Below are 26,285 nucleotides of genomic sequence, written 5' to 3' on the forward strand. Positions count from 1 at the left end.
AATAGACATAAAATCTTTCAGTAACTTTAAGGAAGTCAGTGGACTTCTTAAAGACACCTTAGCCATCAAAGACTGTGACTGCAACATCCTAAGTAATCAAATCTGTGAACTATAAAAATGTCTGAATTTAAAGAAAATAGATCAAAACATGTGCATTTCATCTGGGAAAAATATGAAATATTTTAAAAATTATTTTTTGGTATGATACTATAAATTCAGGGAAACGGTAGTATATACAGCCCTTATGGAAATAAACTTTGCATTTTAATAGTACCAAGCCTTTAAGAGCAGATTTGGGGGAGCCTCCTAAAGCCAGGTTTTTGAAGCCATGTATGTAGTTTTCTGAACCAAGTTAATCTAGTGTGAGTCTCACAGGCTTCTTTAAAATGAAAACACAGAAAGTTATAGAATGTTGAAGAGGAAATTGGAAAAAGCTGACTCTGAGAACAAAGCCAAGATAGTCTCCAAATGAGTGCAGAGCAGAGGGGAGGAGTGAGAAGGGATTTTTATTGACATTTGCTGAATCCTCTAGGAATCAAATAACTATATGGAAAGCACCTTAATGTCAGCATATCTCAATGTGGAAACCATCCGTTGGATTCAAGTTCTCATTTTAGGCTACTTTATCTTCAACTGGAGACACAGATCATAGAAGTACACCTGCCCAGCACAAGTAAGGATCCTCATTCAAAACCTCAAACCACAATAAAAATAAAATAAAAATAATTAATCTTTTTTTCTGGGAGCCCAAATTTCGGGCAATGTATTTATTTTGGCAAGAAACTTGGCAACTCAAAGCCATAAGGTTCACAAAACTAAAATTCATTCTAAAACCTTAAAGGGAGGTTATCAGTGAGTTCTAGTATAGGAAATGGTAATAAATCAATAAATGCTTATGAAATCAAAAAATATATTGGGAGGTGATCAGTTAATGTCAGCAAAATGAACAAATGTGTACAAGATACTGAGCTCAACAGTAATGATGGCCCTGATGCAAACCATCAAACCATGTATGTCTTCTTCACTGTCTGCAGTCAACCCAGGCTTTTACAGTATTTGGGGGGTAGTCTTGGTCCATGAACTGAAAGAGAAGGATTCAGATTAGAAAGAATCGTTTCTGCTACTTTAACAAACCCAACTAATAATGTGATCAGATGTAAAAATAGATGCTAGGTCTTTAATTCTTGTCATCTTCATCATTAAGTTACTTAGCAACAGTTTATTCTCTAAACCATGCTCTAGCTCTCCCTTTACCATACCAGGGGGAAGACAAACGGGGAGGGAGGAAAGAGGAAGGAGAGAACTTGCCTCTTCTCTTTTGAAACATGTAGTCCCCACCCCATCCCCTGACCATACCCAGAGAAAGCTTGACTCCCAGGATGTCTGTCATAACCAGAGTCACAGATGAGACATCCCCTCCTGCTCCAATATTGGGCCTAATTGGAACCCCAATGTGGTCCAGTGGATGTGGGACGTTTCTGTCCTGCTAGAGACACATCATCTTCCTTCTGACTGGCAACTCTGCCCAGGGAAGATGTGGTGCTCTAGACCCCCTCCCATACGCAGAGACAGTTGATTCCCAGGAAATTCATCATAGCCAGGTTCACAGGAGGGACAGGCACTAGTCAGAGACAGCAAGGCCAGTTAATACCAGAGATAACCAGATGGTGAGAAACAAGCATAGGAACAGAAGCAACAGAAACCAACGGCACTTTGCACCATCAGAACCCAGTTCTCCCACCACAGCAAGGAGTGGATATTCCAACATACTGGGAAAGCAACTTTCTGACCTAAAAATTCCATCTCATGAAGATGATAAAGGACCTTAGGGAGGACAGGTCTAAATAACTTCCTTAGAGAAATACAGGAGAACACAAGTGAACAAGTAGAAGCCCTTAAAGAGGAAACATAAATTCTTTAACACAATCAAACAGGAGAAGGAATTGAACAAAAGGATCCAAGATCTAAAACTGGAAATACAAACAATAAAGAAAACACAAAGAGAGGCAACCCTGGAGATGGAAAACCTAGAAAAAGATAAGGAGTTAGAAACACAAGCATCACCAACAGAATACAAGAGAGAGAAGAGAGAAACCCAGGAATAAAGAATACCATAGAAGATATTAACACAACTCAAAGAAAATACAAAGTACAAAAAACTCCTAACCCAAAACATCCAGGACATTTAGGACACAATGAAAAGACCAAACCCTAGATGCTAAGAAGTGCATTCTGGCAGGAGCCTGATACAACGGTGTGTTAAGAGGCTCTGCCACAGCCTGACAAATATAGAAGCAGATGCTCACCGCCAACCATTGAACTGAGAACAGGTCCCCAATGGAGGAATTAGAGAAAGGACTGAAGTAGCTGAAGGAGTTTGCAACCCCATAAGAAGAACACAATATCAACCAACCAGACCCCCCAGAGTTCACAGGGACTAAACCACCATTCCAAGAGATCACAGGAATGGACCTATGGCTCCATCCACATATATATAGCACAGGATGGCTTTGTCCAGCGTCAATGGGAAGAGAGGCCCTTGGTCCTATCAAGGCTTGATGTCCAAGTGTAAGAGAATGTCAGGGCAGAGAGGGGGCAGGGAGTGGGTAGGTGGTTGAGGGAGCACCCTCATAGAAGAAGGAGAGGTGGGATAGCAGGTTTCTGGGAGAAAAACCAGGAAATGGGATATCATTTAAATAAAAAATGCAATTAAAAAAGAAAGGAAAGACCAAACCTAAGAATAATAGAAATAGAAGAGAGTGAAGATTCCCAATTCAAAAGGCCAGAAAACATCTCCAACAAAATCATAAAAGAAAATTTCCCTAACCTAGAGAAAGGGATGGTAGTAAACATACAAGAAGCCTAAAGAAGACCAAATAGATTGAAACAGGGAAGAAACACCTCCTATACCAAATAATCAAAACACCAAATACACAGAACAAAGAAAGAATATTAAAAGTAGTAATGGTTCATCCTAAAACGAAAGGATATAACTTCTTCTCAGCACTTCATGTTACCTTCTCCAACACTGACCATATAATCAGTCACAAAACAGGCCTCAACAGATACAGGAAGATAGAAATAATCCCATGCATCCTATCAGATCACCACAGACTAAGGCTGCTCTACAATAACAACAAAAATGACAGAAAGCCCACATATACATGGAAGTTGAACAACACTCTGCTCAATGATAACTTGAACAAGGAAGAAATAAAGAAAGAAATTAAAGACTTCTTAGAACTTAATGAAAATGAAGGCACAACATATACAAACTTATGGGACACAATGAAAACTGTGCTAAGAGGAAAACTCATAGCTCTGAGTGCCTGCAGAAAGAAACAGGAAAGAGCATATGTCAGCAGCTTGACAGCACACCTAAAAGCTCTAGAACAAAAAGAAGCAAATACACCCAAGAGGAGTAGAAGGCAGGAAATAATCAAACTCAGGGCTGAAATCAACCAAGTAGAAACAAAAAGGACTATACAAAGGAGCAACAAAACCAGGAGCTGGTTCTTTGAGAAAATCAACAAGAGACATGAACCCTTAGCCAGAATAACCAGAAGGCACAGAGAGTATATCCAAATGAACAAAATCAGAAATGAAAAGGTAGACATAACAACAGAATCTGAAGAAATTCAAAAAATCATCAGATTCTACTACAAAAGCCTAGATTCAACAAAACTGGGAAATCTGGAGGAAATGAACAATTTTCTAGACAAATACCAGGTACCAAAGTTAACCAGGATCAGATAAACTATATAAACAACTCCATAACTTCTAATAAAATAGAATCAGTTATTAAAAGTGTCCCAACCAAAAAGAGCCAGATGGGTTCAGTGCAGAATTCTATCAGAACTCATACCAATACTATCCAAACTATTTCACAAAGTAGAAACAGATGGAGCACTACCAAGTTCCTTCTACGAAGCCACAATTAAGCTTATACCTAAACCACACAAAGACCCAACAAAGAAAGAGAACTTCAGGCCAATTTCCCTTATGAATATCGACACAAAGATACTCAATAAATACACATCAAAATGATCATCCATCATTACCAAGTAGGTTTTATCCCAGGGATCCAGGGATGGTTCAATATATGGAAATCCATCGATGTAATCCACTATATAAATAAACTCAAAGGAAAAAACCACACGATCATTTCATTAGATGCTGAAAAAGCATTTGACAAAATTCAACACCCCTCCATGGTAAGAGTCCTGGAAAGATCAGGAATTCAAAGCCCATACCTAAACATAGTAAAAGCCATATACAGCAAACCAGTTGCTAACATTAAACTAAATGGAGAGAAACTTGAAGCAATCCCACTAAAATCAGGGACTAGCAAAGACTGCCCACTCTCTCCCTACTTATTCAATATAGTACTTGAAGTCCTACCCAGAGCAATCAGACAATGAAAGGAGGTCAAAGGGATACAAATTGGAAAGGAAGAAGTCAAAATATCACTATTTGCAGATAATATGATAATATACTTAAGTGACCCCAAAAGTTCCACCAGAGAACTACTAAGCCTGATAAACAACTTCAGCAAAGTGGCTGGGTATAAAATTAACTCAAACAAATCAGTAGCCTTCCTCTATACAAAAGATGAACAGGCTGAGAAAGAAATTAGGGAAATGACACCCTTCACAATAGTCCCAAATAATATAAAATATCTTGTTGTGACTTTAACCAAGCAAGTGAAAGATCTGTAAGACAAGAACTTCAAGTCTCTGAAGAAAGAAATTGAGGAAGATCTCAGAAGATGGAAAGACCTCCCAGGCTCATAGATTGGCAGGATTAATGTAGTAAAAATGGCCATTTTGCCAAAAGCAATCTGTATTCAATGCAATCCCCATCAAAATTCCAACTCAATTCTTCATAAAGTTAGAAAGAGCAATTTGCAAATTCACTTGGAATAACAAATAACTCAGGATAGCAAAAAGTATGCTCAACAATAAAAGAACTTCTGGGGGAATCACCATCCCTGACTTCAAGCAGTATTACAGAGCAATAGTGATAAAAACTGTATGGTATTGGTACAGAGACAGGCAGGTAGACCAGTGGAATAGAATTGAAGACCCAGAAATGAACCCACACACCTATGGTCACTTGATCTTTGACAAAGGAGCTAAAACCATCCAGTGGGAAAAAGATAGCATTTTCAACAAATGGTGCTGGTTCAACTGGCAGTCAGCATGTAGAACAATGCAGATTGATCCATTCTTAGAAATACAAAGCTTAAATCCAAGTGGATCAAGGACCTCCACATCAAACCTGGAATAAGTTTATAACTCACCCTGCTGTAGAGAAATAAATCTAAGCAGAGAGGAAAACAATTAGGATGAATGCACTTATTGAAGTCATCGGGCACAAAAGCAAAGGCCTGAACCCAACATCGCTGTCTGAAAACAAGGCAAAAATCAAGAAATCTGTACTCGCAAAAAACTAGCTTCATAAGAAAATAGCTGCGGCCTTTAATTCAGTAACAAAATGAACACACGGGGAGACCTTACCTGGATTGTTTTTTATAACAATTCAAAATTGTTTTTAGCCTTTCTTGACAACCATGTCATTGTTTCAAAGACTCAACCAGGAGGAAAATCTGTCCCATCACTATGCTGAGTATTTAGCACAGATAAGGGATATCGCCTCTTTCACATATTTTTCAGGTTTCTAATGTTGGATTTAAGTTGGCTGGTTTTCTTTTTATGTAGCAATGAACAGCACTTCCACTGCAGGAATCCACACTTATAAAACACAGGATTAAAAAAAAATGAGTCATCCTCTTGCTTTGGTTTCCAGACAGTTCTGTCATGCAGCAGGAAGCACATGTCACGGAGAAATATCACAGGACAAAGAATTCGTTTAGAACCTATTTAGAAATGGGTCGGTTTTATTTTACCTATTAAATACTATTGAGTCACGATATTGTGATAAACTACAAGGGATACTTATTGAATCAAGGCAGGGTTAGGGAGGGCAGAACAGCCTGAATCAGGACCAGAACAGCATGACCCAGAAGGCAGTTCTAGCTATCACTCGACTACCGAAACACCAGGACCATCTGAACACCCCTCCCTTCCTCGGTAGCAGCCTGCGATGAGTGTGTACCCGTTAGTTCCCTTGAGAGGAGATACAGTATCTTTCCTAGCCAAACTTCACCAAAGTCAGTTTCTTCCACAAGCCTTGGAGTAGGAGGATACTATCTTTAGAGATCGAGACTTTATCGGTAGCAGACAGTTCCGGTGGTGGACAGGATCCTCGGGGAAAGTAAAACAGTTACTCAATGGAGTATTTCCATCCTCGCAGAAGCAACTGGGATTCCACAGACATGACCACATTGTTGTTATCTTAGAGCCTGGCACTAAGGTAAAGGGAACTAAGGAAAGACTAGAAGAAGTCATTCATAGACTCCTATGTGATTCAGGTTGGGACAAAAAGAAAAGAAGAAGAAGAAAAATGCATGATAGTTTAATGAGGTGAACATTAAATATTTAAAATGGGTCCCAAAATGTTCTGGTTGAATTATCATGAATAATCAAGGATTAAATTTCCCAGAAAACCTTTATCCCAAATTACAATGATTTTCTGCTTCATTCTTTGATAGTCTATAAAAATGAAAGCAAAGGGGTCTTTCTAGTTTCTTTTTTTTTTAAGACTCAGGATAAAATAATGTGGGGGAAAGGTAGCTAAGCCTCAGAGGGCTGAGTTTGGAAGCCTAGATGGAAAAAACCCAAAATTTACAGAAAAAAAATTGGGAAATCACATTCCTCATAAGAGAACTGAGGGCTACCGAGGTATTTTCTATATGATGGAGCTGCAGTTCTCCCAGACGCCTGCAGCCCCTCAACAAGAAGCTATGGATCTGTAAGTCAGTGCCCTGGGTCTCTAATGCAGATAGTTGACAGAAATAAAAACTAGTTTTCCAGGATACTAACTGAAAAAGTGCTCCCTGTCTGTTGATATGAGCGGGCCCAGGGTAAGCTTCTTCAAAGTCCATGCAGCATCACTTTACCCGTATTAGCTTAGGTTTATTTTTTCTTTCAGTTTAAAAATAATCCGTTTGTCTTACTTCATAACCTACAAACACCGCCCACTCACCATGAAGATGATCATTTGTGTTCTCTGTGTCTGTCGGTCTGTGTCTGCCTCTCTACCTCTATCTCTCTCATATGTGGGGGGGTGTGCGTGTCGGGGATGCCCTCCATTTTGTCTTTATAAGCTGAGTGAGACTAAATGTCTTTGTAGCACTAAAATTCCAGGAAGGAAAAAGATGCCAAATTCAGGTGGGAGGGTGGGAATGGGTTCGGGGTTGAGTGGTAGCTGATGAAAATCACCGAGAAAACACCAAGGAAGACTCAGGACTTCTTAAAATTGCCATGCCAGGAACGGGAAAGCACAGACGCCATCTTCTTTCAAAAAACAGTTCCTGAGGCGTTACCTGGGGAAATGACAGGCGTGTGCCTGCACTGACATCACACCGTCTCACTCGGGCGTCTGGCTGAGTGGAGAGTTGAACCTGTAGCCACTCAAAAGCACCAAGAATTAATCGCCTCTCCTATCCCATCCCATCCCCACAGTGTCTATTTCTGCAAGACAAAGCAAGCGGTTCCTTGGCCAGTCAACAGAACACTAGGTTAAGAGCCGGAATATCTGAAGTCTAGTCTCACCCCCAGCACTGTGTGGTGTTCTTTACAGTTCTCCACTAAACTTGGGTTGAGCACTATTTCTCCTGTAGCACACTAAAAATAAAGTCTTACAAAGTGAAGTGGTGATCAGTTGTGTGATAAAAGTCCTCAGAGAGGTTCTAAACCAATTAATGGTAATGCCTTCAACCAGGGTTCTACGGGGTAGATTCTAGTTCGGGGTACACACACACACACACTCACACACACACACACACATGTCTTTATTAATACTACTCTTTGGGGTTTCCTAGTTGCATATTTGGAAAGCATGAAGAGAGTTTATAACTAGGATATTTCAGGTAAAGTCGGTGACTTACCCAAAATCAAAATCATGCCGAGTCAAAGGACAGTTAAATGCCACAGTTCACAGCTACTGTTCCAGATGAATAAGGAAAATGTGGTCACAGTGTTAGAAGTTACACTACTTCCTCTGAGCACTGCAGGCAAAGTCAAATCGGAGCTTACAGCATTTAGAGTTTGGAATGTGAATGATAAGCGGCGATGTTAGTGTTCACCCAGCTCCAGTGTTACACAAAATAACTCAGCTTTAGGGCCAATGAACTGAATATTCAATCTTTTTACTACCCATAACCGTGGGGAAGGACAGGAGAGATGGCTAGATAGCCAATGGAAATCTGCAACTGATAGGGGTGAAGGGGGAGGCATCTCCAGGATGAGACAGAGACCTGAGATAAAGGAGGTGCCCCAAGAATCAATGGGGGTGACTTTAACTATGACTCACAATGGCGATATAGAACCTGAAGAGGCCACCTCCTGTATCCAGACAAGAACCCAAGTGGAATGATAAGAAAGACATCAACCCACACACAAAATTTTAACCCAAAATTTATCCTGTCTACAAGAAGTGCAGGCACAAGGGAGGGAACAAAGACTAGGGAATGGCCAACCAATAACCGGCCCAACTTGAGACCCATCCCACGGGCAAGCACCAACCCCTAACACTATTAGTGATACTCTGTTGTGCTTACAGAGAGAAGCATGCTGTCCTCTGAGTTTTTACCCAGCAGCTGACTCAGACAGATGCAGACACCCACAGCCAAACAATGGATGGTGCTTGGGGAGTCTTATGGGAGAATAGGAGGAAGAATTGAGGGCCCCAGAGGAGATAAGAACTCCACAGGAAGACCAACAGAGTCCACTAACCTGGACCCTTAGGGCTCTCAGACTCTGAACCACCAACCAAAGAACATACATGGGCCGGACCTAGGCCTTCCCACTCATATGTTGCACATGTGCAGTTTAACCTTCATGTGGGTCCTGAACAACTGGAGCACAGGCTATCCCAAAAGCTGATGCCTATCTGTGGGATATGTTCTAGCTGGGCTGCCTTGTCTGGCCTCAGTGGGAGAGCAAATAGCCTTGCAGAGACTTGAAGTGTCAGGGTGGGGGAATACCCAGGGGGACGCCACCCTCTCAGAGGGGAAGGGGAAGGGGAAGGACTGTGGTGGAAGTGGGTGACTGAGGGGTCAGTGAGAGGGATATAAAGTAAATAAGTAAAAAAATTAAGTTAAATTATAAAAGATAAAGTAAATCTTTTATCGATAGAGTATCCTCCTGCTGTCTTATGTTCTAGAAAATAATCATTAATAACACAAAATGTCCTTATATTAAAATAGCTGTTATTAAAAAAATGAAGTCTAAGAGTGAAAATAAATCAGATGTGACAAATTCTTAAGTAATTAGCGTTGTTCTGGCCATCACTTTTATGATGGTGCTTTGTTTTGATTGGCTATGAGAACTGTAATAAATAAAAGCTGGTTGACTTGAGTGTGATAGGCACTCCCTCTGCCAACTCATGACCAAATATTTCTCACTTAAACTTAACACATGCATTTTTTTTTATCCGCAAATGGGTAGGAAAAGATGCATGGCTTCAGTTTTTCTTCTTTGTCACCAAATATTTTTAAAACTTCATTAATGAATTAATTAACACTTCTAGTATCCAGCTGTGGTCGTTCAAAGTTTAAGAAATACATAGATTTATTTTCAAGTATGAGATAGGAGGTATTCCCGTGTGATGCAGTACCCACAGAGGCCAAAAGAGGACAACAGATTCCCTGGAGCTAGCATTAAAGACAGTTGTAAGCCACTCAGTATGGGTGCAGGGATCTGAACTCTGGTCCTCTGCAAAAATAGCAAGGGCTCTTAAGCTCTGAGTTATCTTTCCAGCCCAAAGTGCTCTAAAAGACACCTTGGGATCTTTGCCAAGATTCTTCTGTACAAGGTGGACACTTGGCCTCACCGATGTGATGTGGTATCTAAATGAGCACAGGGAAAAGATATGATTGCTGCATTTCCAAATAGATCTTGTTATTATACAGGCAGTTCTACTGGCCTGCTCTCGGGGTCCTAGCAATCGCTTATGTCATCACCTGCCGCCATCGCCTGCCCCCAACACTAGGTGGACCAGGTGTGTGCTTCAAATACAAGGGACTGCCAACAACCCCAGCTCTCTCTCTCTCTCTCTCTCTCTCTCTCTCTCTCTCTCTCTCTCTCTCTCTCTCTCTCTCTCTCTGTTCTCTGCCCCCTCTCTCTGCCCCCGTGCCTTTTTCTCCATTCCCTGTCTGTCTGTCTACATGTCTACTTGTCTGCCCATCTTCCCCAGGTCCTCACTTCTCTCCTCTCCCCCAGTGAACCTCTTGTATACCAGATCTGATGCATGGCATAATTTCTCCGGGGTACACCTTGGCCAAAGATGTACCCCTCGCAGCATTATATTTCACAAGAGATTTACATTTAACACTTGCTTAACTAACATTATAAGAATATTCCAACAAAATCAAAACAAAGAAATTACGGTTATTATCTTCTCCAATTTATTTGGTCTTCTTGGAAACTGTTTCGAGTCTCCGTGGACATGATCTCAGTGAAAATTAAGATTGCCAGGCACTGTCCATGCTGATGGAACCTTCCAAATAATCACCATCTTCGCATGCCGAGTTCAGAGAGGGATTTCATAATTATTCTCTCTTAAGACTAATTGAGGCAAGAACAGTACCTGATTTACTCTCTGCTGTGGTTTTGCAGGATCAAAGAGTTGCAACTTGGCCTCGAAATGACAATCTGCCCCAAGCAGCAAGCCAATTAAAGCCTCTTCTAACTGCAACATAACCGGTCAGATTCACCTGCTACTGTTCCGCCCCTGCCCACCCCACCCCACCCCCCACTAAAACATGGAACGCAGTGAAGCAGATCAGATTGCTAAGCAATTTTACATAAGGTGTGATTTTTAAAAAGCAGCTCTATTAATAGAATGGAATGCTATCGGGAGTATTGGTCATAATACTCCACTGAGAAAGCGAAGAGAGTGTCTCATGAATAGTGCATTTGATTTTTCTTTCTTTTATAGACTTCGGAGGAAACTTAATGATACGTTCTCAGTATAAATGGTATGTATTTATATAACAAGTTAGTGTACAGAGGTATAGAAGACTCGACTCCCGCAGAAATCCAGAATTGTTAATCATGAAGGCTTTTTTTTCCTTCAAAGGCAAAAAAAAAAAAAGGAAGGCTGAAGTGGATGCTGTCGCCCACCATGGTGATGCTCTTCTTGCTATTCTGTGAAGCCAGCTTCACCTAAACATTTGCCCAAATCCTGAGCATTGTTTAGGTGCTAATTCTAAGCTTTGTCTCTCAATAAATAAATCCCATCCTTATAAAATAGGTCCCATGTTTGCTATGCTTATTACAAAGTCTTCCTACTGTATGCTTTTATCCCAAGCACTGTTTATCAGTCAATAGAATGCACTCTTATTGTAAAGGTCACAAAGGCTACTTTGCAAGGGAGTTTCTGATGTGGCCCTTCCCTGTGAGGTTAGACTCTGGAGTTTTTTGACCTAGTACCTCATTCTTCTGCTCAAGCTGATCATTTTTCTGCAGGCCCTGACATTTGCAAGAACTCTGACAAAGGGGGTTGCCAGAAATCTGAACCTCAAATCCTAGAGGAAAACTTAAATCAACAATCCCCCTCTCTTACCGCATGCTCATGAAAGGGATGGAAAAAAGCTGAGGAACGATAGGCAGCAAGGCAGGAAAGTCAGCGGGGGCTGAGATAAGACATGTAGGTTTCTTTTTAAAACACAAATTAAATGGACAAGCAAATGAGGGGATAGATGAGCGTCGTTTAGTTCTTAAAAGTTATGTAATGCCTGGGCAAGTAGGAAAAATAGAAAGGAAAAAATTGTAGGTGCAATCTTAGGTTCCCAAGGCCTACCTTATCTTGTAGAGAAGGTTCATGCTCCAACCAGCTAATTCCAGTTCTCCCTCAATGGATGCCAAAATCATTTCCTCAAGGACTTCCATTTTGTAATCACTCTCCATGAATCAGTGCTGTGTCACTGTCCCTGCTGCTGGTGCCCTTGGAGAGAAGACCTTAGGGACGTGGTGCTCTCAGAGCAGACTGTCCCCAAAGGTAATGTGATGCACAGCCCCAAGTCCTCCCTAGGCTAAAAACCACAGTCAGGTTGGAGTGGAATCTTCTCCTCGGCACAATGTCACCTTGTCTGACTAAGCTCAGAAAGACAACTCCTGCACTACCTGAGCTCCTCTTCATGACCACTTCAGCAGGTCATGAATGCCATGGGGAAGGTAAACAATAAGCCAAAAGGTTCCTGACCTCTAACAGGGGTGCCCTGGCCTCTAACAGGGATGCCCTGGCCTCTAACAGGGGTGCCCTGACCTCTAACAGGGGTGCCCTGACCTCTAACAGGGGTGCCCTGACCTCTAACAGGGGACCAAATACAAGAAACACAGTAAAGTAGTGCCTTCAACAAAAGACACTGAGAACACAGGATCATTACCTAAAACAGAATGAAGTAAAACCCTTATTTTAACCAAAACTACTCCATATGGACTAAAGACTAAACGCAAGCTGTAAAAGTGTTAAACTTCTAGGGGGGGGAGCATCATGCTGTGAGTTTGGGCTACGGGATTTTAGACCTGACACCAAAAGCACGGAAGCAAACGGCAAAAACAAACGTGACTCTGTCCAAGTCGAAAGTGTCCATACAGCAAAGTCAAGGCTCAATGAAGGGAAAGAGAAACCGTGGATGTAAGGAAAACGGTGTGTCTAATACAGAGTTAATGTCCAGATTGTATAAAGAACTACTGTAACTCAGTAGCAAGCCAAAACAAAGGAACAAACTAATAACTCAAACTAAAAGTGGTCAAAGAGCCTGAATAGGTATTTCTTCCAAAAATGAACATGGATTCATTCTATGACATCACTACATGAAAGACGGTCAACACTAGTCATTAAAATGGACAAGTCACAGTCCCTGCGGGACAGTATTGCATACCTGTGAGGACAGTTACTGTGTACGTAGGCTTCTTGTCGCTTCTTTTAAAAAACTGAAATAACAGATAATTCAAGTGGGCCAGACGCATAGGTTTGAGGCTTACCGTACCGTATCGTGGTTGGTTGCAGATGACAGATAAAACTTCTCACCTCGTGGGCCTGGAAGTGAATGATGGGAAAAAGTAGGGAGGACACCATCTGTACAGCATACTTCTAATGACCAAAAGACCCCGATGGGTCTTGTTCATGAACGGTTCCACATATCTCCTATCAGTGCCACAGGCCAGAGACCAAGCGCTCTTAACATGTGGGCTTTTCGGGAACGTTCGGAACCAAGCTTTACCGGATATGCTAAAATGAGGGAGAGTGGGAGCCAAGATGGCAGCTGAGAAGCAAGGAGCACTTGGCAGCTTTGCAGGGACTCCAGGACGAAAACAACTACAAAACAGTTTGTCAGTGAGGTGAGTGACTGAGGAAATGCACTGACGTTCACACTGGATCCAGTGATCTGGGGAGGCCCAGAGCTCCAGTGACGGGAATGGTAGGCAAGTGAAATGGAAGCTAGTAGGATATTCCTCAAAAGCAAAAACTTAGAAGCTACTGTAAGATTCAGCTGTATCACGCCTCGGCATGCACCCGGATGAATCCAAGTTGATCTGTAACGTGGTTATCATCACACCAGGTGCTGCTGCACTGTCTGTGACAGCCAGGATATGGAACTAACCTAGATGTCCGTCAACAGATGAGCCAATAAAGAGAATATGGTACATGCACAATGACCATTTAATCAACCATAGAGAAGAATGGAATTGTGTCACTTGCAAGAAAAATGGGCGGAGCTCAAAATCGTCCTGTTAAGTAAACTAAGACAGACTTAGACAAATATTGCACATTTTTCTCTCATAAGTTAATTAACATTTAAATGTGTCATTTGAAGGCAAGAAGAGAACCAGCAAGAATGGGAAGGGACTTACGAGAAGGTGCTACATATAGATAAGAGCAAATAAATGTAATGCACACATTAAAAATAAATGAACATCATCTCATGCCACACAGTAATTATTTAAATTAAAAAAAAGAACCTACAAATGTTGGTAAAGGTATAGGGAAATGGAATTGTTATATACTGTTGATGGTAGCAAAAATTAGTCTAGACACTTATGGAAATCATTATTGAAATACATCATAGTTTCCCCCTCCCCGGCTCTTCCTGGGTCACCCCCCTGACTGACCTCTCCACCAGTTCTCTGTTATCAATAAATAATATTCTCATGCTCATGGGTCGTTGGCTATCACAGAGCTTTTTTAAAAGCTATCATCTAACTTATCCATACCATTTCTGGACACGCACCCGAAGGGATAAGGCCAGACTCAACCCTGGTATCCTTCCAGTACATAGATGGAAATGTCACAAAGAAACTCATTTTTGTGCGGTCACTACAGGCTGATAAGATTGAAAACCAGTATGAGAAATGAGTGTTAAAGTGTTTGTGGGGCCATTAGAACCCTGATGCGCTGTTAGTGGGAACATGAGATGGTACAGGTTCTCAGAAAACAGGATGGATGAGTAAGTCTTCGAGATGCCGACTGGAGACTTCTACAAAAGCCCAGCAGGGCTGACCGAGTGGAAGAGGAAGGGGAGGATGACGAGGGTGTCACCAGCGAGCTCCTGAAAGGAATCCCTCTGCCCACCAGTGACACCAGTTACAGCCTGGAGACCCACTGCTACCTCCCAAGGAAGCCATCAGCGGGAAAATGAAGATGGTGACTGAGTTCAAGATAGAGGAAGATAAGAAGAAATTCTAGATTGTCAGAACCCTCAGGTTTGAGACCCAGAAAGCGTCAAAGGCTGTGGCAAAGAGGAAGAAATGGAAGAATTGGCAACTCGGAGTTTGACCCACTGGGGCCTAGTGTGGCCACTACCACAGTCAGTGATGACGTCTCCATGACATCCATCACTGAATGAGGACATAAACTGGAGGAGGAGGACCCAAAGAATAAGCTCAAGGGCCAGAAGATTTGCAAGGGTGACCACTGGACCATCTACTGCCCCTACAAGGACACACTAGAACCCATGCAGAAGGAGCTGGCTGAGCAGCTGGGCCTGTCTACAGGGGAGAAAGACAAATAGAGATGGAACCCATGTAGGCCGCTCAGAATAAGACAGGGAAGTATGTGGCCCTAGTCTCTAGGCCGGACCCAGCTGCCGTGGGGAGTCTATGCAACCAAACCACAGAGCTGATGACAATGCTACCATCCTTGTCACTAATTTGTCTGAGGACACTCGTGAGACTGACTTGCAGGAACTCTTGCGGCCTTTCAACTCCATCTCTCAAATCTACTTGGCCAAGGACAAGACCACTGGGCAATTCCGAGGGTTTTGCTTTTATCAGCTTTCACCGCTAGGAGGATGCTGCATGTACCATTGCAAGGGTGTCCGGCTTTGGCTACGACCATCTTATCCTCAATGTTGAGTGGGCCAAGCCATCAATGAATTAATAAGACATCTGCTACCTGCTGCCTCAGGGTGGGTAAGTTTCCAGTAAACAGACTCCAGGTAGATAGATAATAGATAGATAGATAGATAGATAGATAGATAGATAGATAGATAGATAGATAATAGATAGATAGATGATAGATAGATAGATAATAGATAGATAAATAGATAATAGATAGATAGATAGATAGATAGATAGATAGATAGATAGATAGATAGATAATAGATAATAGATAACAGATGATAGATAGATAATAGATAGATAGATAGATAGATAGACAGACAGACAGACAGATACATAACATGGAACCCAACAATTCTCCTAGGTCGAAGTGAAAATCTCCAGGAGCATCGCAACAGCTAAACTATGAAGTAGGTTTACCATCTGTCAACAGATAAATGGATAAAAAAAAAATCGGCATCTGTTTAAAAGAGAACAGTATCTAAGCATTTTAAGGTGGGGCGGGGCATTTAGCTCAGTGACAGAATACATACACTCCAGCACACACACACTCCAAAGACCGGACTGTTAAAGATGCAACCCAGACTGGATGGCTGGGGACCATGTACAGGAAAGATAGGTAATTAAGGGAGGGAGTTGAGAAGACTTGCCATTTCATTGAATGCATCATCATCATCATCATCACCACCATCATCATCATCAATCATCTGCCCTCATCTTCATTCATACTTTCTCATAGTATTGTGAGTCTTCTTGATAAATGGACTGAAGTACCTCAAGGATACCGGCATTCCATTAAAGTTTTTAAATTCTGCATATGTGACTGTGTGCTGTATATGACCGTGGTGGGGCGGGGGGCGTTCATATGCAGGTGTGTACACATGTGTGTGAAACTAGAGGTCCACAAAGGGTATGTTCCTTGATCTCTCTCCACCTTATGTTTTGAGAGGAGGGTCTCTAGCTGAACATGAGCCCTGTGATTGGCCAAATGAGCTGGCTGTCATGCGTCTGAGATCCTCCCACCTCTACTTCCCCAGTCCTGGGCCACAGGGGCATGACACCATGCCCGCTTACATATGTGGGCGTTGGGTATCCTGCTCAGTTCCTAATGCGTGAACAGCAAGCACTTATTTTAGTGACTAAAAATCTCTGTAGTTCCTCGCTTTAGGCCTTGAGATTATGGCCACAAAGGCCTTTATATTAATAATTATCAAAATAACTTAAGGAAAAAAACACTTATTCGTATAACAAAAGTTCAGCAAAGAAAAGTTCTCTTGAGATGAAAAAAGAAACCCACTGTAAATATTCTACAGGTCCTCAAAGGAGGTTAGATTTTTAACTGTGCAGCCATGAATCCAGACTGTGGAATGCTGCTCAGCTATAAGGAGGAATAAACTGGGGGTTGGGGATTTGGCTCAGCAGTAGAGCGCTTGCCTAGCAAGCGAAAGGCCCTGGGTTCAGTCCCCAGCTGGGGGGGGGGGATGATAAACTGCTGATGCATGTGTGAAAAGAGTGAATCCCAAGTGAGTACCACCCAGAGGGTGTGCACCAGGGGCTAAGGCTCTGTGCTCCCTCTTGAGTTTTGGCCTTCTGGGCAGGGTACATGAGCCTCTGATGCTGACAGTGTGACATGATCTTCAAAGAGAAGTCTCTGGGGAGGTCTTTTGGCACTTTCCATATTGACTGTTCCGTGTCTCTACCTATTTAACCCAAACTCTTAGAGCTGTGTGCCGAAAGGGCTTGTCTTCGTATATTTGGATTAAAAGTAGATTGAGGAGCTGGGGAGATGGCTCAGTGGTTAAGAGCACTGACTGCTCTTCCAGAGGTCCTGAGTTCAATTCCCAGCAACCACAACCATCAGGATGGCTCGCAAACATCTGTAATGAGATCTGATGCCCTCTTCTGGTGGATCTGAAGACAGTTACAGTGTACTTGTACAGAATAAATAAATAAATCTTAAAAAAAAAAAAAAAAGTAGATTGAAAAGCAAAATAAAACATTTCTCCTGAAACTAAACATGGAGTAAAAGGCTTGCTGGTTTCTGAATGCTACAGATCACAAAAACATCTTTTTTGCAGAATGCCATCTACAAACAAGGTACAAAAGCTAGGTATTTAAAGCACAAGCCAGACTGTAATTTTTCAAAAATTACATGCGAGCCGTAAAAACGTGTTTATTAAAAGAGTAAGTGGTTGTACAGAATGTTGTTTACCACCTCTGAATCACAGTAAAATGTTTATAGATTTTTATACCTTTCGTGAATAGAGCAAATTCATGCAGACTTACCATTCCTGAGAGAAACTGTCAGACTTTGCTCTCACTGGCCAAAATGGAATTTGTGACTTTCTGGTATGTTAAATTCGGCACTATTGGGCTATTTACCATGATAAATACTGTTTCCTAATGAGAGGGAAGAGGTGGCCCGGGAAGACAACTGCTGGGATTTTAATGCACTCTCTGACACACTCTGCTAGAGAGAATAATTTAGTATCACCCAGAAGTCTGGCTCAAAGTTCCATTTCCTGGGAAAATATTGTTAAAAATAAATGTGGCTTAATTCAACAAACATGCACCAAGCACTCACCGTATGAGGAGCACAGGGCTGGGCACCAGGTCAACAAATCTAAACACGCAGTGTTGCAGGCGTGAAAGAATGCACGTAGGGTGGGGGAGGGGTGCCAGGGACTCCTGCCAATGGAAGTATAGGTGGAAAGATGGGACCATGGTCAGGATACGCAAGCGACATGAAGGGAAGCTTATTGGCTAGCTGACAAAAGGGTATAGACTAGACCCCAGGACCTGCAGGCATCTATCTGTCATGAGTAGAGATATTTAGCAGCTCAGCACTTCCCCTTCAAAGTGACGTTGTGGGACAGGGAGATGCCTCAGCAGACAAAGTATCAGCACACTAGCTCTGCAAGCCTGAGCAGTCAAGTTCAATCCCTAGAAACTGTGCATGCGATTGGTTACAGTGGCCTGCATCTGCAATCCCAGTGCTGCGACAGCAGAATAGAAGACGGACACAGACCTGCCAAGAACTCATTGGCCAGCTACCCTGGAGTATACAGCACGGTAAAAAATGAGAGAGACCCCACTGTTTTAACAAGATGAAAGGAAAGAACCTATCCTGAAAGTTGCTCTCATACCTCTACATTTAGGCAGTGACACGTACACATGAACAACACACACACGCACACACACACACACACACACACACACACACACACACACACGGAACACACACATAGATAAATAAAATAAGTACCATTGAGCCAGACATGGTAGTGATGTCTGTCGACCCAGCACTAGGTAGAGGCAGAGACATCACAAGTTCAAGTTTATCCTCAGCTCCGTAGTGTTTTCAAGGTCAGCCTGGATGTCAGCTCCTGCTTTTAAATAAAGGAGCTCATTCGGTTATCCAGGTGTCATGTTCTAAAAGCGTGTCAACAATCCAGCAGACAAAATCTATATTCACCTATGCTGGACACATAGATGAGAATTACTCTAAAGACATGGAGAAGAGATAGATAGATGACAGATAGATAGAGATAGATAAATAGATGACAGATAGATAGATAGAGATAGAGATATCTTTTGTTAGTCAATACTATATCACATACACATACATATGTATATGTGTATACATATATATACAATATATACATGTATTGATTGATTATATATAATGATTGCAGTCAATGACATGCCAAAATTAAAATGACGCACGCAGATGATGGAATAAGCTTTATTGTGTTGAGGTCATATGCCATGATTCTTTTTAAAACCAATGATCTTCCTTTAAGAAGCCTGAAGTGATCTGTTTAAAAAATAACAAAACTGGCTTCTTATTCTCTTGAACTAGAGAAACTCATAAAAATCATGCTTAAAAAGGAGTCTCAAGCTCTGTGTTCTCTCTAAGAACACCCACAAAATTGCTCAGGCCATCGGTCTGAATGACGTCACTGTAAGGTGAGTTAGTAGGTATCTCTCTGGCCACTTCACTGCCCCACATCATAGTGGAGCTGGATGCAGGCCACGTAGCCAAAAGCAAGTGTTAAAGTCTTTTTCTGTGCGTGCTTTAAAATGCATATGCTGCCCTTAAGAGTCGGTAACACTCCTAGTTACTGAACAGACACCAAGAAGTTGCTAACTGAGCACACGGTCACGACTGGGACCCAAGCCTCAAATGATACCAAGATGATCCTAAAAATGAATTATTTGATCCTAAACTAGAGAGGATGCTGCACAGGAGAAAAAAAAGCATGCTAGAAGAAAGTGAAGAAATAAAAACTTCTAGTACAGGAATAGATTCAAAATAAAATAGATTAAATTAAAAGAAAACATTTTTTGCCATCTAGCACACTTTATAGAACTCAATAAATATTGCTGAGAAATGAATGTGTGAATGAATAAATGAGATAGTTTCCATAGGGTGTTTTGTTTTGTTCTAATGAACGACTGTCAAAGACTGTTGTGTAGGAAGAAGTATTTTTACTGGAGAAGAAAATGAATCTCAATCAGCTGCTCGTGGTTGAGGTCACCGCAGTGGGCCTGTCATGAAGACACCCAGGCTTTGAGAGGGTGGTGAAATAACCCTCACAATTTCAGTGAAGTCTCCCGACCAGCAGCCTGCACTGCCATCCTTTGGAGAGCAATGCTGACCTCCTCTGAGCTTGTTACTCAAACAATGAACAAGTTACTCTGAAACAAACACTTCCAGAGATGGAGCTAAAAGCTTTCCTTTCCTGGCAAGGCAAGCCTGCTTTAGAGCTAATGAATGCTCGGTATAGACTCGGGAAGGAGAAGCTCTGCCTAAGTGGGTCAACAAGTGGGCCAGGGAGATGAATGGGCGACCGTCCACATACTGCCTTGTATTCTTCAAAATAACCTTCCGTGGTTGCCGTGAAACGGGGCCAAGGAAATTTCATTACTGTGTTTATTATTCTTTAGCACTTTTTTTTTCAAGCACCTAGCAACTACTATGATAAACGCCCTCAAATTGGAAAGGATAAATGTTGCATGCGTGTGAGCTGAATTCCCCCATTTGTATATTCTGAGCTTAAATTATTCATTTACATTTTTTACTTTAAAAAAATCAACCAGTCTACAAAGAGGAGATACTTTAAAAAAAAAATCTCATTGCTGTGGATTTTAAAAGCTTCTCAAGGTAAGAAGCCAAAAGGCCCCTCAGCAACAAATAACGGGATTATTAGATGATATAATTAATATGCATCAACTGTTACTTATGAAACAAAGCAATATATCTAAGGAATGCAATTACAAGCAAGTGAGAGCCTGCATATTAAAAGCATGCATATTAATGAGAAAGGAACCTCACCGAGTTATGCTAAATGTATACCAAAATACCTTGGTGGGGGTCCTTTTCTTCGAAATTGTTCTCAGATACTGAGATCAATGGGTGGCTCTCAATGAATTGCTGCATTTATAATGAAGGGTATTTAAAGGTAGTGACAACGTGAAGGGTCCATGAGACCCTGCTAATAAAGCAGAATCTAGTCCTCGTTTGAAAAGGACTGGCATGCTCCTCGGACCTCTATGCAAAACCGTGAACATTTCAAACTCACAGAAGCCCTTCCACATTAATAACCAACTATACTCCAAATGACATTTTAAACCTAACATTGATTTATGTTTTCTTTACCACAGCGGCAAGCACCAGCTTGTCAGAAGTTACACAGCAGTTGCACAGGTGAAGCCTGCCACTGGGATGTGGGAAGAAAACACCAGCACTTCTATTTCTGTATATCTATTAACAAAGCCACACATAAATTAGCTTGCGTGATATTTCACGAAGGCGCCACTGGTCCCTCCCCCTCTGGGTGCTGTCTATAAACAAGACAAGGGATTCATGGCTGTGGAAGAAAACGGCAGGGGGCAAGAACGCAGTACGTGGCCTACACAGCCACAGGAGGTAGATTTGTTGAGTACATGACTTAGTATTACCCAAACTAATCTCCCAAAACTAAAAAAAAAAAAAAAAAGGAAAAAGAAAAGAAAACCAAATCCTTATTAAAACAAGTCAGCTTGTTATATAAGTTATCGGTGTGGAATAATAGTTAATGATTACGTAAATGTGTGCAGTCAGTGACAGAGCCTCTACTCCTATAGTATGCTCTTGCTTGTTTTGTGGTGATAGAGATTGATCATCACGGGACCTCACACATGCTAGACAAGCACTCTTCCACAGAGTGATATCTCTCCACCCAATAGCAAGTTCTTTAGCACCCATGAAACGAGCATAACAAAAAGACACATACACATGCACACACACACACACACACACACACACACACAAAGAGTGGTCTAACTATACATCCACCATCATGGGTGATAAAGATCACCTTGAGCACCCAGACTGCCTTGAGATAGTTTGCATTGATAGGATAATACACTTGCCAGTCTTTTAAAGATGCTTATCTTACGTAACACTCTTCTTTATGTGAGCTATATTGTGCACACGCTGCATTAGGTCTGTAGTACATGTTGATAATTAGCAGTGAGCAAGTACCAGGCCTCCTCATATAAGCTGCATTACCCTGCATTCAGTCTTTACAACATCGTCTGCCACATGAACCCTGAAGCTCGCAAACCCTACAAAGCTCACCTCCTTAGAGCTGTGGGGACCACTGCTACCTTCAGGGCTTCAAGAACTCCTCTGAGGTTCCTGAGTTTTCCTCATCCACGGGGCTCTGCCTTGTGCATCTGTTAATCTCACCTTACCTTCCCAAATTCAGAGTGCATGACATTATGCCCTCTGGGGGTTATTAAATCCCTCATGTTCCCTTTTCTTCCAAACATTCCCTCCAGTTTTGGCTCTGAGAAGGCTTCTGCAGTCCCTTTAAACGATGCTTAATCTCGCCCCCATGGTCTAAGGATTACTGTCTTGTCCTCATTGTTCTAGGGCATTTTTTACTCTCCCTCCAAATATCCAGAAAAGCATCTCATGTCACCACTCTGAATTGCAGTTAGCATCAGTGTCTGTAATGCCCATAAGATTCTAATGATTATGTCACCATCGTCTGCCCTTCCCAAGTCATCGTGAATATCCTGAGCTTCAGGTTCATGAACTCATTCTCTGGCCATTTAAGGTGATCGAGAGCTCTTCATTACTACTAACAAAACTCTTCCATGACCTCGACATCAAGAACCAAAAGCATCCAGTTTGTAGACAGCTGTCCAACGTCTCTTCTCTCCAATCTCTGACATCCTCATGGCAATAGACTCAACAGAGATAATCACAGACCCTGCGTGTACACATGCCATATGTAGTGTCTTACGACTCACGCACATATCACCGTGAATAAGCCCAGTTGTTATTGATCTCATCTCTTACACTGCCCACTAACTTCTCACTCACTTTCCTCCATGAGCTATCAATCACATTTTTCTACTTTTTGGATCATTTCGGTTGATATCAAATGTCAGATATGATGGTGTTATTGCATATCTGAAAACCCCAAGAGAATTGGGGAGAAAAATACAGTAAAAAACAATATAAGGATTCAAAAACATATATATAACAGAGTATATGTCATAAAGAAGGCAAGATTCTTTCTATATAAAATCTTTTGTGATAAAAGATACCATTTATACTAGCAAAAAAAGTAAAACATTCAAATAATCTTAATAAAATCTGTCCAAGATCAATATGAATAAAACCCAATAACATAACAGGAAACACAGAAGAAAACTGAGAAAATGCAATTACATTGGCTGAAGAAATTCAACATAATAAATATGTCAATTTGCCTTAAGAGAATGAACAGATAGGACAGTATCATAATAAAAATACAGCTGATGGTTTGGAGGATATTTGCTTCTGATTTAATTATTTCCCTTTTGAACTAAAATAACTGACCCGGGGTTCATATATATGTAAAAATGTGAAACAGAAAGAGAGCCTGTTTTAAAGAACTACAAAGGAGTGGGAGCCCAACACTGCTACTCCTGAAATGAGAAAAGAAAATAGCCGAGAAAACTTTCAGAAGTCTGAAAACTTGTCTGACTTCAGAGTTGAGCATGAAGCATCAGTGACCAACATAAGATGCTTGATTTTTATGCACAACACACAAACGAAACAGAGTAGAGTCCAGAAACACATCTGCACAAATAGTAACACTTGATTTCAACAAATGTGCAATACAATAAATTTAGAAAAGGATCACCTTTGGAAGGTTGGAGGGAAAGAGTACTGTTAGGAGCACTGGCTGTTCTTCCAAAGGACCTGGGCTCCATTCCCAGCACCCACAGGGTAGTTCACAACTATCTGTAACTCCAATTCCAAGGGATCCAGAGCTTTCTTCTGTTCTCCCTGAATACCATGCACACACAGTACAGACAAACATGTAAGCAAAACACCTGTACATATAAGATCATCATCATCATCATCATCATCATCATCATCATTATAATAAAATTTAACTTTAAAAGTAATATTTTTAATACATAATACCAGAAAATAGGCTAGCCAAATATGGAAAAAAATAGAGTTCAAGCTTTACAAAAATTAACTCAAACTGGATCTCAAATTAACTTCTTGTTAACTTCAAGAGCTAATAGCTTAAAATTTCTGGGAGAAAACATTAAGCGAAAAATCAGAAAAGTTTCTAATAGGATACAAATTTTAAAAATAACTATTTAAAAAACCCTTTATTAGTACTAAAAATGCTCCTTTTGCTCCTCAAAAGGCATTGTCAGAGAGTGAGAGGAAATATTTGAAAACAAACCTCCCATGAAGACTTAGAATGTTTCAAAAAATGCAAAATTCCATGCAATTTTTCAATGAGTAGCTAAATGATTAATGGGTATTTCACCAAAGACAGACACACAGCAGAAACAGAATGCCTTAGAAAATATGATCATTGTGATCAGGAAAAGGAGATTACACACAAGTTTAAATGTACCTATGTCCCCATCAGAATGGCTGAACCCAGTTGTCAGTGTTAGGACAACTAACACACTCATACTTAGGTGGTAATGTAAAACGGTACAATTACTTTGATGAGCAATCTGGTATTTTCTTGAAAAGTTAACCATATTCTCACTGCTTGACTCAGTCATTTGTACCTCTAGGATATCGGAGAAAATGTTTGATTTTTGTAGAAAAAAATGTAAAGTCGTAATCTAGGACGGTGAATTGACTGCAGCAAAGCTAAGATCACTGGGGAATACTTAAGGGCAACACAGATTTAGACATGTATTGTTGTTTATCTTTTCCTACTCAAAGATTTATACATGTATGTTCACAGAGGCTCTGTTGCAGTGGTCAAAAACTAGAGATAACATAACTGTCCATCAAAACAAAGAAAGACAAACAGCGTTATCCATATTGCGGAATATTGCTTAGCAATTTAAAAATGTGACTGATGTACACGCCAAGATGAGTGAATTTCAAAGTGATTGTACCAGATCAAAGAAATCAGACAAAAAGGAATGTACATTTTATGATTCTATATAGAGAGATTTAACCTACTCTGTACTAACATAAAGTAGGTAGCATAATAGCCCAGGGAGAAAAGGCCAGGAACGGGAGAAGGAAAAGAAGAGACAGCTAGCCAAGAGAGAACATTGAGGAGTTAAGTACATCCATGCGTTGACCACAGTTGTAGCATATCCACAACTCACCAAATCACACACACACACACACACACAAATATACATGCCTTTATGACACACAGATTACACCTTAGTAAGTATGTTTTGAGGTGTCAGTAATTAAAAAACTAATGGTATAGAGAGACAGTGACATCTAAGGCCAGCTGGAGAACACTCTTGCTGTTGCTGGGAAAGCTGGCTGAACCAGTCAAGAATTAAACCTCAGAACCACATTGTCACACTTTAGCAATACAGTCTGCACCTCATTGTGACATGCGTCCATGAAAATCCCTTTTTAATCTGGTCTGAGGAAGGAGCGAAAAAGTTCTATGACTGTGCCAAAGACAAAGAAAAACATTGTTAAGTCTGACTAAAAGAAAAATATTTAGATGGCAAAAATAAATAAATAAATAAATAAATAAATAAATAAATAAATAAATAAATAAAAGACTATAAATAGACCCAAAGAACATGGGTGATGGAAGAGCAGCCAAAAGCATTGTAGTGAAGAAAAAGCATCTCCTGCATCTGAAACACACATGGAAATCAGAGAAAGGACCTGCAGCAAATGGGTGAGCAATCAAAGGAGTCTGACACACGTACAAACAGTATTTTATACGCATGTACACGTGTTTGGCCTTCTGATGAAAATGCACATTGATTTTCTTAAGGCAGGGTCTCATATACCCCAATTAAGTAATTGGGTGTGACCTTGAACTTGGGTCCTTCTGCCACAAACCCCCAAGACACACTACTACACCCAGTGCGTACAGGGCTGGGGATTGGGTCCAGGGCTTTGTGAATATTGGGCAAGCATTCTACCAACTGAGCATCCTTTTTTAATCTGGCCCTTAAAGCCACGTTAAATATTCTCTTCTGTTTATCACTTTAGAAAGACCACTGACATTTAGTGGCAATTGTCCTCATCGATTATGAGACTATAAACCAGTAGACAGTTGGTAGGTAGGCCCCTCAACAATATCTACACATTATAAAGCCATGTCCTTTTCGGCCTTAAAGCTTCAGTCTATGGATAAGGCTTGCTTGTGTGAGATATTTTATAGGTGGATATATTTATATGTGGCAGAGTATTAAAAGCAATTAAAATGTGTCAATGAAAGAGTAAGATTGGAGCTTGGCAATCCGAGTAACTGAGTAGTGGGAAAGCTGTTACCATAAGGCAGACACGTTCTCTAAGGG

General features: G+C 41.1%; 1 protein-coding gene and 1 pseudogene across 1 annotated transcript in view; one reads left to right on the plus strand and one right to left on the minus strand.

Annotated features, from left to right (window-relative positions):
- Ctnna3 (catenin alpha 3) overlaps positions 1-26,285 on the minus strand; it is a 1,495,245-nt gene that overhangs the window by 1,262,901 nt on the left and 206,059 nt on the right. The window lies entirely within an intron of this gene.
- Positions 14,592-15,510, plus strand: LOC116886937 (annotated as a pseudogene).

The sequence above is a fragment of the Rattus rattus genome, chromosome 18 (assembly GCF_011064425.1).
Source record: "Rattus rattus isolate New Zealand chromosome 18, Rrattus_CSIRO_v1, whole genome shotgun sequence".
Classification (NCBI taxonomy): Eukaryota; Metazoa; Chordata; class Mammalia; order Rodentia; family Muridae; genus Rattus; species Rattus rattus.